Source organism: Pipistrellus kuhlii, unplaced genomic scaffold (genome assembly GCF_014108245.1).
Source record: "Pipistrellus kuhlii isolate mPipKuh1 unplaced genomic scaffold, mPipKuh1.p scaffold_m20_p_33, whole genome shotgun sequence".
NCBI lineage: Eukaryota > Metazoa > Chordata > Mammalia > Chiroptera > Vespertilionidae > Pipistrellus > Pipistrellus kuhlii.
In genome coordinates, this window is record NW_023425533.1 from 4,068,712 (window position 1) to 4,081,383 (window position 12,672).

Genomic DNA, 12,672 nt, shown 5'->3' on the forward strand with positions numbered 1-12,672 from the left:
CAATCCATGAACATGGTATGTTCTTCCATCTGTTTACATCTTCCTCTATCTCTTTTTTCAGTGTTTTATAGTTTTCCACATATATGTCTTTTACCTCCTTAGTTAAATTTATTCCTGGGTATCTTAATTTTTTTTGGTGTGATGGTAAATGGGATTGATTTTTAAATCTCTGTTTCTGTAAGTTCACTATTGGTGTATAGAAAGGCCATAGATTTCTTGGCATTAATTTTGTATCCTGCAACATTGCGGAATTCATTTGTTAGTCTATTAGTTTTTTGATGGAGTCTTTTGTTTTTTTATGTACAATATCATGTCATCTGCAAATAAGGACAACTTTATGTCTTCATTTCCAATTTGGATGCTTTTTATTTCTTCTTCTTGTCTAATTGCAATGGCTAATACTTCCAGTACTATGTGAAACAGGAGTGGTGAGAGTGGACATCCCTGTCTTGTTCCTGTTCTTATAGGGAATAGTTTTAGTTTTTGCCCATTGAGTATGATGTTTGCTGTGGGTTTATCATATATAGCTTTTATTATGTTGAGGTATAATACTTCAATTCCCAGCTTGTTGAGAGTTTTTATCAAGAAAGGTGTTGGATTTTGTAAAATGCTTTTTCTGCATCAATTAATATGAATATGTGATTTTTATCTCTCAATTTGTTTATGTGATGTATCACATTTATTGATTTGTTGATATTGTACCATCCTTGCATTCCTGGGATAAATCCTACTTGGTCATGGTGTGTGATCTTTCTGATGTACTGCTGGAGCTGATTTGCTAGAATATTGTTGAAGATTTTGGCATCTATGTTCATGAGGGATATTCACCTGTAATTCTCTTTCATTGTGTTGTCTTTATCTGGTTTTGGTATTAGGGTGATGCTGGTTTCATAGAAGAAGTTTGAAAGTGTTCCTTCCTATTGAATTTTTTTTGAATAGTCTGGGGAGTAAAGGTTTTATTTCTTCTTTGAATATTTGGTAAAACTCTGCGGTGAGGCAGTCTGGCCCTGGACTTTTGTTTGCTGTATGCTTTTTGATGGCTCCTTCAATTTCTTCCAAAGTTACTGGCCTATTGAGCTATTTAGATTTTTCCTGATTGAGTTTTGGAAGGTTATATTTTTCTAGGAATATGTTCATTTCCTCTAAGTTGTCCAGTTTGTTGGAATAGAATTGTTTGCAGTATTTTGTAACAATCCTTTGTATTTTGGCGGGGTCTGTTGTTATTTCAACTTTTTCATTTCTGATTTTGTTTATTTGGGTCCTCTCTCTTTGTTTCTTAGTTAGCCTGGCTAGAGGTCCATCAATCTTGTTTATCCTTTCAAGGAATTAGCTCTTGGTTTTGTTGATCTTTTGTATTGTTTCTTTGGTCTCTATGTCATTTATCTTTGCTCTGATTTTTATTATTTCCTTCCTTCTGCTTAAGCTGGGATTTTCTTGTTGCTATTTTTCCAACTCTTTGAGTTGTAGGGTTAGGCAAAATTTATTACCATTTTTTCTTTTCTTTCTTTTTTTTCTTTCCTTTTTTTTAAATTTTTTTTTTTGCAGTAGGTTTCTAGAGCTGTGAACTTTTCTCTCAATACTGCTTTTGCTGTGTCCCATAGATTTGGATTGTTTTGTTTTCATTGTCATTTGTTGCCAGGATGTTCTTCCTTGATTTCTCTGGTAACCCAGTCATTGTTTAATAGTATGTGTTTAATTTCTTTGGATTATTTTTATTATCATTGATTTCCAGTTTTATGCCACTATGATCTGAGAAGATTCTTGCTATGATTTCTATCTGCTGGAATTTGAAGACACTTTGCCTATGTCCCAACATGTGGTCTATCTTTGAGTAGGACCCATCTGTACTTGAGAAGAATGTATATTCTGTGGCTTTGGGGTGAAATGTTCTGAAGATGTCAATTAATTCCATATGGTCTTGTGAGTCACTTAGGGTTGATGATTCTTTGCTGATTTTTTGTTTAGCAGATTTGTCCAAAGTTGATAGTAGGGTATTAAAATCTCCTATTATGATTGTATTGCCATTAATCTGTCCCTTAATGTCCTGCAGGAGTTTTGTGATGTTGTTTGTTTGTTTTTTTTAAATGTATTTAGGTGCTTCTGTTTTGGGTGCAAATATGTTTACCAGAATTATTTCTTCTTGTTGGTTTGCTCCCTTTAATATTATGAACTGGCCTTCCTTATCTTTTCTCATGTCCTTCACTTTGAGATCAAATTTGTCAGATATAAGTATTGCTACCCCAGCTTTTTTTTTCATTTCCGTTTTCCTATTAAACTTTTTTCTATCCCTTCACCCTCAGTGTGTATGTGTCTTTTTTTTTCTTTTTCTTTCCTGAAATTGCTTTCTTATAGACAGCAGACATATGGGTCTTGTTTCTTATCCAATCCGTTATTGTATATCTTTTGATTGGGGCATTTAATCCATTTGCATTTAAAGTTATTGATAGGTACTTATTTGTCGCTATTTTTATTCTATACCCCTGTGTTCCTTCTTTGCTTCCTATTTCTTTTTTATGTTTACAGCAGACCCTTTAGCATTTCTTGCTTTGCTGGTTTGGTGGTGATAAATTCTCTTAGTCCCTTTTTGTCTGTGAAGCTCCTGATTTCACCTTCAATTTTGATTGACAGCCTTGCTGGGTATAGTATTCTTGGATTCAGACCCTGCCTTAGCATGACTTCGCATATTTCATCCCATTCCTTTCTGGCATGATGAATTTCTGTTGAGAAATCAGTTGCTAGTCTGATGTGGGTGCCTTTATATGTAAATTTCTGTCTCTCTCTGGCTGCTTTTAAGATTCTTACTTTGTCTTTGGTGTTTGCTAATTTAATTATAATGTGTCTTGGCATTGGTCTTTTGGGGTTCATTTTGTTTGGGACTCTATGAGCTTCTCGGATTTGTGTGGGTTTTTTCTTCTCTATATCAGGAACGTTTTCTGTCATTATTTCTTCAAACATTTTTTCTATTCCTTGCTCAGTTTCCTTTTCTTCTGCAACCCCTATTATGCTAATATTATTTTATTTTGTATTGTCCCAAAGTTCCCTTAGGCTCTCCTCCTGTTTTTTAATTTCTTTTTTCTAGAAGGTGCTCTAATTGGGTAATTTTTTCCCCCATCTTGCCTTCTAGTTCACTGATGCGGTCCTCTGCTTTTTCTAGTCTACTCTTAATGCTTTCAATGGAGTTCTTTACAGTAGCAATGTCAATTTTCATTTCTTCTTGGTTCTTCTTCATTTCCTCTTGGTTCTTACTCATGTTGTCAAATTTCTCTTCTATTATTTTTAGCCATCTTATGATCATTTCTCTGAATTCTTGCTCTGATAGTTTGCCTGCCTCTAATTTGTTTACTTCCTTTTCTGTTGATGCCTGCTTCTCTTTCATATTTGGGCTGTTTCTTTGTCTCCCTGTGGTCTCTTTTTTCAGGATGTCTGGTTATGTAGTTCTCTCTCTACTGCATTGATTTAAAGGCACGAAATACTACACAAGCAGGTACAACACACAAGGCACTGAACAGAAATGTATTTGCAATATTAATAACCTATAATAAAGGTGACCACTAGAGTAAGGCAAATTAGAGAATAGGAAAGAACGAAGACTAAAAAGGAAAGTGAGGGGGGAAAAAAGGAGTGTCAAAATGAAATTGGGAAACAGGGGAAAAAAAGAGAGAGAGACAAGAATGAGACTAAGAGAGAAAAGGGGAGCAAACTATATATATGGAGAAAATTCCAATAGTACAACCATAAATCCCAGCAAATGCCAGCAACAGTACTTGGAGATTAATACAAACTACAACACCCACTAATATCATGCAAGGCAAGGGAAAACAGAAGTAAAAACAAACAAAAATAATGCAAATAAAAAATACCAAGCAACAACAACAACAAAAGAATAAGCAAAACAATCTCACTAAGAAGCATAAAAATTCAATATAATCAACATTCATGCAAACAACAACAAAAGGACAGAGAGAAAAACAATTTTTTAAAAATAGTTAAGTCAGCAAAGAGAGTGGTGTGTATGCACTTGGGGCAGGGAATTCGAAATCAGATATATAAGTAGGTTGAAAATTTTAGCAGGGGGTAGACAGAAAGAATATGGAAAATCTAAAGCAAAAAAGGGTTAAGATAACAGGACACCAAAAGGGGTAAGGTTAGGAAGAGAGTGATGGTGTAAAAGTTGTGTTGAGATAGGGTTAAACAATGCTAAAGGAAAGATGAAAATAGAATGAACAACACTAATCTGAATGAAAAATAAAGAGAAAATAAAATGGCACTTAAAAAAAAGGAACAAGGAAAAATAGCAGTAGTAATAATACTGATTGAAACTAAAAATGTAATAATTAAAAAGGTAAAATTAAGTGAGGAAAAAAGAAAAAAAATTGGTTCTTAAGTAAAAGATACAAAAAATGAAAAGAAAATAAAAAATTAAAAAATTAGCATAAAAATGTGCAGTAGTGAAGGTCATTCACTTCCTTTGTTATTCTGTTTGGCACACCTGTTTCTCAGTCCAGACAGTATTTCAGTTCCCTGCGTTCCACTTCACCTCAGTGTTGTAAGCTAGTCCTTATTTTTAAGTAGGTGGTTTCTTTGTGTTCCTTTATTTTTGATTAAATAAAACTATTAATAAAAAAGTCAGTTTGTAATTCACCACATCAATGTCCAAATATTCCACAAATCGTTAATAGTGTCTATATAGAAAATATGCTTTCATGTAGGTAGTTGGCTCTCTTCACCCCAGCTTATTATTTGTACACATTTTAACTATGAAATGTAAAGTGAAAAAACTGACATTTATTTCAAGTAGCAGTGACAACTGAGCAGAAAGTCTTTGCAAGAATTGGAGATGATTGAGGAAAGAAAGATTGGTGTCCTTTGACAGAATTTCACTGACTAAATTCAGATTTATTCTGGTGACAGCATGTGCAGCAATGATAGAAAGGTTAACATTTCATACATCTCTTAACATCTTTGCCCATAACCATTGAAGTGAAGAGATCAGCACAATGGAAAGAAATGACTATACCTCTCACATTCTGAGTGGTGCCTTTTATGCTCTTTTTTATTTTATTTTTTTAGTTGATTATTTTAAAACTTTCTGGGTATTACAATTTGACCATTGCTCCCTGTTTTTAAAGTACTCAGGCAATTTAGGCATTTAATGTTCTTCCATTTGTAAGAGGTTTAATCACTCAGTGCTGAAATTTCAATCTTATTGAATCAATTGAAACCTTGCAAAGTATTCCTTTTAGCTAAGGTTTGAAAAAGAATGATAGCAGCTGAGCAACCCTATTATTTGGTATCAGAGTGGAGATCAGAGTTAGTGAGATAAGTTCAGCTATGACTAAGACTTTTACTCATATTTCTGTGTCTCCAAATGTGACCTGGGGACCATCTACAACAGAAATACCTGGGGTATTGTTTTAATATAATTTACTCTGAACTAGGGTGACCACTCATCTGGATTTTCCCCAAACTGAGGGCTTTCCCCAGAAACTGGACTTTCAGTACTAACACTAGGAAAGTCTCAAACAGACCCCAGACCTAGTGAATCAGAATCACTGCTGTCTTATAAATAAACTAGAGGCCCAGTATGCTAAATTCATGTATGGGTAGGGTCCCTAGGCCTGGACGGAGATCAGGGCCGACCTGTGGGGTGATTGGCAGGGCAATCGGGGTCCCCACTCACACCCGTATTGGCCTGGCACCATCCACTCACCTGCTCCCCCATCCCACTGTGGACTCACTCTTGTCAGGGCCCCTCAGGGCTGGTAGTGCCTCCTGCCAGCACTGCATAGCTGATGGCGGCCATGTTCTATGCTGCCCCCTGGTGGTCAGTGCACGTCTAACTCCCTTTTGATTGAGCTCCTGCCCACGGGGACATTTTGCATTTGGGCCTTTTATTATATAGGATATGTGCTGAAGTTTGAGAACCAAACTAAGGACCACCCCCCAGCCTGAAGCAGGCTTACTCTGGAACTACCCTGTTTCCCCGAAAATAAGACAGTGTCTTATATTAATTTTTGCTCCCAAAGATGCGCTAGGTCTTATTTTCAGGGGATGTCTTATTTTTCCATGAAGAAGAATAAGGTACACATTTATAGTTAAATTAAAATAAAGGAAATTTATTACCTGTATACAGTATGGTAGGACGGTAGTTGTCAACACAAACCAGACAAACTGTGAATCCTACAGTATCAAGAATTTACTCATTTATTCAATGACAATCATGTCACCATCTTCTGGAAAATCATCATAATAATCCAATTCCTGAATTTCCTGGTGAATTTCTTGTGACTCCATTTCTTTCAGAATCAGTGGACCAAATCTCTCATGTTTAGCAATAGCACTGTCTTTAAATGAGTACTTCTTGTCAAGGTAGCCTGCTCGCAGTGAATTTGCAATGCAACTGTCAGTGATTTTCTCCCATGAATTCTTCACCCAAGTCACAACTTCTTGCAGTTTAAGTTCCACACAGTTTCCACGCTGATTTCTCTCCATTCTATTGTCAATGTAGTCATTAATTTCCATGCGCAAATCATCTTTGAATGGCTTGTTTATTGCAATATCAAGAGTCTGGAGATAGGCCATCATTCCTGCGGGAATCATTATCTGATCTATTTTTCTTTTGTGAAGAAATGTCTTCATGTCTTTAGCGCGGTCAGTGCTGGCTGCATCCCAGACTAGCAGACCTCTTTGGCTCCCTCGCATAACAAGCGGCAGCATTAAATCAATCCACTTCCTTATAAATGCTTGTGTGGCCCAGGCTTTTTCAGTTTCAAAAATAAAAATGCCCCAAACATGTTCAATCTTTTCCTTCTTGCCCTTAGAAATGATTAAAGGTGAGATTTTAGTGCCATCCAGACTAATTGCCAAAATACAGGAAACATGTGCACTTTCGTAAGCAGTGGAAGGAATGCACAGTAAGGAGGCAACCTGCTGTTCAATTGTTGTTTGAGATGATTGGCCCATAAACACTGCAGTTTCATCCATAGCAATCATGTTGGAAAGATTGTATTTAGAGAAGTCAGCATCATCAATAAAGGACTTGAATGCAAGTGCTCGCTTAATAACTTGAGTATCTTCCAACCTAAACAATGTTGTAGCCGAAACCAGTTTGGCTCAGTGGATAGAGCGTTGGCCTGCGAACTGGAAGGTCCCAGGTTCAATTCCGGTCAAGGGCATGTACCTTGGTTGCTGGCACATCCCCAGTAGGGGGTGTGCAAGGGGCAGCTGATAGATGATTCTCTCATCGATGTTTCTAACTCTCTATCCCTCTCCCTTCCTCTGTAAAAAATCAATAAAATATATTAAAAACAAAAACAAACAAAAAAACAATGTTGTAGATCTTCTTAAAGACAGTTCACTTCGCTGAAGGAAATTATCCAGCCAGTGTTGTGATGCTTTGAAGTCTTCGGGGGCTATGTCAAACTGTGGTGCCATTGAGAGGACAAATTCTTGAATCTGAGCCCTATTCACAACCAAAGCCTTTGCCCTCCTGTCAACAACCCATTCACAGATCAGGTCTTCCAGCTCAGAAAATAATGGTTGCTGACCTGATCCACACTTGTGCTTTTTAACATTTCCCTTGTCCACTTGTTCAATAAGGTTACCATACTCTGCTCACCATTTTCGGACTAATCGTATACTCAACATCTCTTTGCAGAAAGCAGTGATATTTTGGCCCCAAGAGTCTTCCACGATTCCTTTCTTGTACTCCATGGAGTAGCTTTCTCCTTTTGCGCTCATTTCTAGGGGTAAAAAAGATGAATTGGAGCATCAAGGTGGGGGAGGAGGATCACTTAAAATGACACAGGGGGGATCAGAGTGGGGAATCAAAATGGCACAGGAAAATCAGAGAGGGATTACCATTTTAGTAACCCCTTTTGATCCTCCTGTGTCATTTTGATTGCCCCCTCTGATCCTCCTGTGTCATTTTAAGTGATTCCCCTCCCCCACTCCTGTGCCATTGAACACCTTCACCAGACATCCCCCCTACCCCTTTATCAGACATTTACCCCCTGGGGCCTGCCTGGGGATTGTCACTGGGCTTGCTGGGGCCTGGATCTGGGCTGGAGCAGGGTCTGCCACTGACTGAAAATCTTCAGTCATCATGAGGGCGGCCACGAGCATCAGGTAGTATCACCAGAGACAGACCAGCACTCACCACCTTCGCCCCGTCCCATCCCCTCTAATCCTCCTTTTCTTCTACATGCATCTCCAAAAGTCTCCTCCTCTCTTCCTCTCTGCGTTCACCGCTCACTCTGACCTCCGCTCCGCCTTTACACAGCAGTGACGTCAGGACTCCGCATAACGTCACTGGTTGCTAGACGCCAATCGGGGTGGACCTAGCGACCAGTTTATGGTAAATTAATTTTCATTCTGAGACAGAGCCTAAGGGGGGTCTTATTTTCAGGGGGATGCCTTATATTTCACTCAGAAGGAAACCTGTAAGTAGGTCTTATTTTTGGAGAATGTTTTATTTTCGGGGAAACATGGTAGCTTTCCTAATTGCTTTAACTGTTACTTCTTCCCATTATTACATGTAGGTAGCCCTCTTTCTTCATTTGGAGGGCAGTGCTTTCAGGACAATATAATTGATGAGCAAATATCAGGATCATCACTGTTGTTAGGTGAAACAGAGAAAAGGTTGTAGAAGTTCATTTCTTTATTTATTCATTCCATGAACATTTATCAAGCACATTTCTGAGATATATATAGATGATATAGATAGATATAGATATAGATATAGATATAGATGATATAGATAGATGATATAGATATAGATATAGATATAGATATAGATATAGATATAGATAGATAGATAGATAGATAGATATAGATAGATACTAGAGGCCCAGTGCATGAATTTCATGCACAGGGAGGGTTCTGGATGGTGATCAGGACCAATCTGTGGGGTGACCAGCAGGACTATTAAGGGGTGAAGGGTGCTGGCACCTGCCTTGGCCGGCCTGGAACTGCCTGCTCACCAGCTCCACCCCCTGCCACTGCTGACAGTTGCCTCCCTCTGTGGAGCAACAAGCAGGGTGATCAGGGGGTCACTGCTGGCACCTGCCTTGGCTAACCTGGGGCCTGCAGGCTGGGGCAGTTCTTGCATTGAGCATCTGCCCCCTGGTGGTCAGTGCATGTCATAGTGAGCACTTGAGCAGCCTTAGCATATAATTAGCATATTACACTTAGATTGGTTGACTTGGTGACCAGATGACTGGACACTTAGCATATTAAGCTTTTATTATATAGGTTATAGTACTTGTATATGGCTACACATTGCTCAGAGGAAAAAGGGAATCTAGTGTGAATATAGGTATGCATGTAGGAACATATGTCTGGCATATTTCAGCATCTAGATGAGAAATACCATTTTCTAAGAAGTACAACTATCCTACTTACCGTATTTTTCGGACCATAAGACACTCCGGACCATAAGACGCACCAGTTTTTAGAGAAGGGAAATGAAGAAAAAAAGATTCTGAAACAAATAGTGTCCTAAAATATTTTATGTGCATTAAAACCCAACATCACAGTCATAAACACATGTAATCAACCCTGTAAAGTAAACAGCAGCATTTAGAACCATTTTAGAGCTGGGCAAGCACACAGAGACCACACAGAGCCGGGCAAGTAAAAAAACTTTTTTTTTAAAGTATATGTGTAGGCTATATTTGGACCATAAGATGCAGGGACTTTTTCCCCCCACTTCTGGGGGGAAAAAAGTCCATCTTATGGTCCGAAAAATACGGTATATAATAAACATAAAATATGCAAATTGACTCTCACTCCAACACACAAGATGGCTGCCCCCATATGGTCAAAGATGGCCAGCAGGGGTGGGCAGTTGGGAGAGACCAGACCTCAAGGGAGGACAGTTGGGGGCTATCAGGCCTGCAGGGGAGGGCAGTTATCTTGATTTGATCTGGCAGCCTCATTTACTAGTCCTTTAAGCCATTCCATTTTCCTTCATCTTATCTCTTAGGAAGATAGTCTAGAAAAGTCCTATATTTTAGTCATTTTAGAGTGTGCTAGTTAAGAACAAGAGTTTTGGAAATTAGGCAGACCAGGGTTTGATACTTATTAGCTATAACCTGAGGCTACTGAGTCTATATCCTCCTCTGTAAAATGAGGATAATAATAGCTACTTCAATAGGCTCTTGTAAGGATGAAATGAGATAATATATGTCAAATACCTAGCATACAGGTATTTGTCATTCTTCCATTATTCTTACTCTTTATACCCTTAGACCTCACAGCATAACAGCTTTGCACCAACAGGCTTTTTGGGAGTGTCCACAGCCAGGATCCATTTTTCTACTTTTTTGCCTCCCAATATTTTACATGCTTTTGCTATCTCTTGACTTTGTAAAGTTAAAACAGATAACTGGGCATCATAGTGAAAAAATGTGGCTACTGACCAGGGATAGCAGAAAAGTTCATTCCCTCCTTTGTTTGAGTCATAATCCTAGACAGTCCTTCAGTCTTTTCTTGCCTACTCAGACCTTGAGTGGGTTTAACAATGTCTCATCTAGGCCACCATAAGTATGGGGTAAACATCAATGAACTGGTAGGCTTATCCTTTTCCCCAGTCCAACCATATCCTTCAGGCCTTAGAGCTCAATTGATCTCTCCTGCATTAATCATAAATATGGTTGCTTTACTCAGATAATTCTAAACAAGGTGGTGGTATAATTTTACCCCAATCCTAAGGGAGAATCTTTCAAAGCCAGTCAGAGAAAGCAAACAATACCAATAACATTATCACAAGTCTTTCCTTCCACATGAAAGGTAACATAGAGTAATGGTTCTCAAAGTGTGCTCTCTGGACTAGCAGCATTAGCATCACCTGGGAATTTATTAGAGATGCAAAATCTTGGATCATATTGCAAAACTTCTGAATCAAGATCTCTGGAGGTGAGGCCTAGCAATCTTTCTATTAACAACCTCTCCACGTGACCCAGATATAGTCTTGGTCCCCCCAACTGCCCTCCCCTGCAGGCCTGGGTACCCCCCAACTATCCTCCCCTGAAGGCCTGGTTGAACCCAAATACCCTCCTCTGCAGGCCTGGGTCCCCCCCAACTGTCCTTCTCTGTAGGCCTGGTCCCCCACAACTGCCCTCCCCTACTAGCTCATCACCCCTACCTGCCCTCACATTGGAGCACTCTGGGGTTGAGGATCTTTTAGGTCTTAATTTTTTAAAGATTTTCTCTGCCTTATTTTTTTAAATATACTTTTCTTGATTTCAGAGAGTAAGGGAGAGGGAGCTAGAGATAGAAACGTCCATGATGAGAGAAAACCATTGATTGGCTGCTTCCTGTAAGCCCCCAACCCCACTTAAGATTGAGCCCACAACCCGAGCATGTGCCCTGACCAGAAATCAAATCATGACCTCAACCACTGAGCCTCATGAGTCAGGTTCTCTGACTTCTTTTTAATTGAATTTTTTATTCAGAATTGTAGATTCAACATGCAGTTGTAAGAAATAATACACAGAGAGTCCTTGTATACTTTTCTCAGTTTCTTTGAATATGCACTCCAAATAAGTAACATCTTGAAAAATTTTAGTATATCACAACCAGGATGTTGACATTGATATAACCTGCAATCTTACTCGGATTTTCCTAATTTTGCTTGTACTCATTGTGTGTGTGTGTGTGTGCGTGTGTGTGTACAATACAATTTTATCATTTGAGTAGGTTCATGTGTTCACCACCACAGTCAAGATACTGATCAGTTCCAACACCACAGAGATCAGGTTATAACCAAGTTCACCTCCACTTCCCACGATATCCTCATCCCTGACCTCTGGCAATCATTAACCTCTTCTCCACTCCTATAATTTTGTTGTTTCAAGAATATTATATAAATGAAATCACGCAGTGTGAAACTTTTTGTGATTGGCTTTTTTTCACTCCACATAATTTCCCTAGTGATTCATTTAAGTTACTGCATGTATCAGTAGTTTGTTTCTTTTTATTGTTGAGTAGTATTCTATGCTATGGACATAGCACAGTTTATTTAACCATCATCTGTTGAAGGACATCTGGGTTTCCAATTCTTGGCCATTGTAAGAAAAAAAAAAAGCTGATGGACATTTGTGCACAGGTTTAAGTACAATTGCTGAACAATTTAGTAGTGGCATGTTTAAAGAAAGTGCCAAAACATTTTCCAGAGTAGTTGGAAATAAATGAGTTTCTCTACATCCTCACCAGCATTTGGTGGTGTCATTACCTTTTAGTCAGTCATTCTGGTGGGTATGCAGTGATATCATTTTTTTATTTTTAAGAGGCAAACTAGTGCTCACTTCAGCATCACATATACTAAAATTGGAACAATACAGAGAAGATTAGTATGTCCCCTGAACAAATCCATGAAGTGTTCCATACTTACAAAAAAAAAAAAAAAAAAAAAAAAAAAAAAAAAAAAAGAGGCAAACTAGAGGGAAAACTTTTAATATTCCTTAGAGATGAGATCTCTTGCTTTCTCAATTTAAACTCCTTCTGACTGGTTTTGCCTAGAAAGATGCTCTTTCCTGATTATGTTACTTACCTAGGGCATTGTGAGTCTGGGGCTAAAATAGAATCATCAGAATTTTGCCTGTCTTGATTATGTTGTCTTCATATGGTGAATGAGATAGCCTAAGACAGTCCCAAATATATTTTGTAGAC

At 38.4% G+C, this 12,672-nt stretch overlaps 1 pseudogene; it reads left to right on the plus strand.

Moving 5' to 3' along the window:
- The first annotated feature begins 12,300 nt into the window (after nucleotides 1–12,300).
- Nucleotides 12,301–12,394, plus strand: LOC118731918 (annotated as a pseudogene).
- Nucleotides 12,395–12,672: the final 278 nt, after the last annotated feature.